The sequence below is a fragment of the Nicotiana tabacum genome, chromosome 11 (assembly GCF_000715075.1).
Source record: "Nicotiana tabacum cultivar K326 chromosome 11, ASM71507v2, whole genome shotgun sequence".
NCBI classification, from domain to species: domain Eukaryota; kingdom Viridiplantae; phylum Streptophyta; class Magnoliopsida; order Solanales; family Solanaceae; genus Nicotiana; species Nicotiana tabacum.
The window spans coordinates 16,963,451-16,967,169 of record NC_134090.1 but is presented as its reverse complement, the minus strand read 5'-3'; the positions used below and the strand labels follow the sequence as shown (position 1 = coordinate 16,967,169).

General features: G+C 32.1%; 1 long non-coding RNA gene across 1 annotated transcript; it reads left to right on the top strand.

Moving 5' to 3' along the window:
• The first annotated feature begins 567 nt into the window (after positions 1–567).
• Positions 568–2,812, top strand: LOC107831703 (uncharacterized). Its single transcript, XR_001658429.2, has 2 exons — positions 568–749; positions 2,659–2,812. It is a non-coding gene; the product is annotated as an uncharacterized LOC107831703 (long non-coding RNA).
• Positions 2,813–3,719: the final 907 nt, after the last annotated feature.

Sequence of the window (3,719 nt, the reverse complement as noted above, 5' to 3'; positions counted from 1 at the left end):
ATGTCATTAACTTTTGAACTTGTAACTCTAAGTTCAGGACTTCAGGACTACATGTCCTTAACTTTTAAACTTGGAACTCTAAGTTCAGAACTTCAGGACTACATGTCCTTAACTTTTGAACTTAACTTCAGGACTTCAGGACTACATGTCCTTAACTTTTGAACTTAACTTCAGGATTTTTTAAACTTGTAACTGTAAGTTCAGGACCAAGTGTCCTTAACTTTTGAGCTTGTTAGTCTAAGTTTAGGATCTATTGTCCTTAACTTTTGGGCTTCTTAGTCTAAGTTCAGGACTTCAGAACCTATTGTCCTTAACTTTTGAACTTGTAATTGTAAGTTCAAGACCTATTGTCCTTAACTTTTGGGCTTCTTAGCCTAAGTTCAGGACCAAACTTTTTTTTCTAGTACCCGTATAAAAACTAATCTTCTCATCAAGGACATGACAGAATGTGCCCCGTTAATTAAAACTCGACACCAATACAATTATGTGTATGCGCACACAAGCTCTGAATTTTGCTTATATAAACAATAGCTTGAAGATAATCAATACAGTAAAGTTTGAGTTCAAGAGCACAACTAATTATCAATGACAAAAAAGAAGAGAAAAGTGTATTTTCTTGTCTTGAGAACTCAGAGTTTCAACTTTGAAAAAAGCTTTCGAATTTTGTTGTCCACGACGAAGCCATCTCAACCGGAGTTCCGAGTTCAGAGAGAAGCGAGAGTTTGAGAAGAAAAGCAATGGAAGAAAGGGTAAAAATATCTTTTCATATTAATTTTAATAGAGTAGTGGCTATTTTTGCTCACCATTAAAATTGCTGGATAAAAAATAAATATCACCTTCAATAATAGCTACCACACGCAATTTTTACTCACATATACGTGCTCATTATTTGGTTCTTGGTGGAAACACACTTACAACTATATATATGTATGACATATTTTAGAAACTACTTAGACACTAAAGGGGGTGAAAATTATTTTGATAAATTTTCGATTTCTTAAAATTTTGACCAGTTAAGTAACACTAGGTGAATTTAAGTATAAAGGACAGGTTCTTTGTACGGGTTCAAACAACTCCTGTAATAAAATAAGATATGATATCTTTTCGTGAAAAATCGACTTGCTTGAGATAGCAAAAATTACGAACTATCCTTCTAGGATTTCTCCAAAAAAAACTTCACTAAAACAAATATGCAATTTCAGGTTACAAACTTTATAACCTAAGAAACTAATAGTGTTATTTGGATGGCCGCTAGACATGTTGAAAGAACCTATACAAGCAGAACTAGGTCCTTCAACATAATGCAATCAATCCAATATAGTTATATTATTTATTAATCATTAAAACCAAAAGTCAACATATATATTAGTCTAAATCCGAACCCATTGTTGCAAAGAGTATTGACCATAGTTATGCTCTAGAATTTTAACTTAAAATCCTTGATTATCTTCCAGATGAAAAGAAGAACATGTAACGGGGCGATCCGGGTGCGGGGTGGGGCGGCTTTGACCTTCTGTAAGGCAGGGCAAGTTTGACCTTACACGAGTGCAGGGGCGAAGCGTGGCATGTTGAAATAGTTTCTTAAAAGAACTAATGCAACAGGGCCGGGCGGGGCGTATTGCGGGTTTTCTTCGGCTATGAGTTAGATTTTCAGTCACTACGAGTTTGCCTTGATTTAGGGTGTGTTTGGTATAACAGAAAATGTTTTTCGTGGAAAATATTTTTTTGAAAAACAAGTAGTAATTTTATTCATTTTCCGATGTTTGGTACACAAATTAAGGAAAAGGACTTCTTAAGAGTATTCATAAATAATTTAGATATAATAAACATGAAGCCATAAACTTTTAAACCAACAACCTTCCGAACCCACAAATTTCATAAACTTTCGAACCGCTAAACTTTCAAAACCGCGGAATTTCGAACCCATAAACTTTATAATTTCTAAACCCGTATACTTCCAAACACATTAACCTCCGAACTCATAATTTTGGAACTTGTAAAATTTTGAGCTTTTAAACCTATAAATAATAAAATTAAAACTGAAAAATATATTTAAAAAATATTTTTTCCGGGGGGAGGGGGAGGGGCAGGGGCTGGGGGCAGTAAAACGAAAAAAATAAAAATTTAAATTACAAAAAAAAAAGTAAAAAAAAAAAAATTGTGTGCGGATGGGGGGTTGGAGGGGTAGTAGGGTGGGTGATAACGGAAAAACTGAAATTTGGAAAAAACCTTTTTTTGGAGAGGGAATGGGGTGGGGAAGGTTGAGAAGGATTTTGGAAAATGTTTTCCCTTCTCTTGATAAGGAAAACATTTTCTTCCAATTGGAGGAAAATGAGTTCATAAGAAAAATGTTTTCCAAAATGTTTAAACCAACCAAATATGAAAAAATTGAAAAATATTTTTCTTCGCAGCAAACACACCCATAATGTTTACTTAAATCAACCTCTCCAAAATGGATTAGTAGTTGATATTCTGATAACTTTGTATTAAAATTAACAATAAACAAGATTGATTGCGTAGAAAGGTCTATGATACACATACACACATATATAGCTTCCTTTTTTTTTTTTTTTTTGTGAAAGAAAAATCTTACTGTATAATATCTCTAAAACCTTAAATTTGAATTCTTGTTAATTGACTTGTGCTACCACTCTGCAGGTTCTAGGAACTTTCAGATTCTAATCATTTCTTGCTCTCCATATAGCATAGGTCACTGCTGCAAATACTGCCAATACAAAATACAGATACACATACACATAGTTGTATATTACGTGTTTTGTTTTCTACTGAATAATATGTGCGTGTTCTTTCATTTTTTTCTTATCTCGGTATGCACGTTGCACGTATAGTTCATATAAATTAATACATAATTTTTAAAAATTATATTAAATATTATTGAATAATATATTTGATCGATCTCATTTAACTAGCTCAATAAATGATAAAATTATGCCACACACTCCCTCATACACCTTATTGTGAATTTTTAGGACTAATTTGAAAATATCTTATGGGTATTATTGAATTACTATTACCACAGTTGTTTAAAGATTTATCAAATAATACAAATTATAAATGGGTTGCTTGAGCTATCATACAAAAGAAACATACTAACAAAATCAATAAATTAAAATCTTCCGTATCATATTGTTGCGTGTAACCTAACGGACACAAAGAATTTTGCCATCAATTGGATGCTAAAGCCTGAGAAAGAGCACTTACTTCTCATTATTTCAGTGTCCCTACTTTTCGATATTTAATTAATTTATTCACCCTTTTTCTTCATAATATATAGAGGAAATAAAAGTAAATTATCAATTCCACAATGCAAATGTACTTAAGCATCAAACTAGTGCGTTCCTTTTTAAAAAATGTATATTTAATTGAATATTGTGGAAATTAAACGGGATTGAGCACTAGCTTACTTGGTGAGTTTCATGTCTTTCACATTGAGATAGAGGTTCAAACCTCATCGGACATCGGTAGCGCAACATTCCCTTCTAGTTTTCCCCCTCTCCCACTAAAGACGGATTCAAATTTTAATTTGTTGAGTTTAATTCTTTCCTGGACCCTGCGTGAGATATCTTGTGCACCAAGCTCTCTTTTAATGTACATAATTTTATTAAATTCGTCCATTCATATACATATATATATATATATATATATATATATATATATATATATATATATATATATATATATATATATATAAAGTTCCG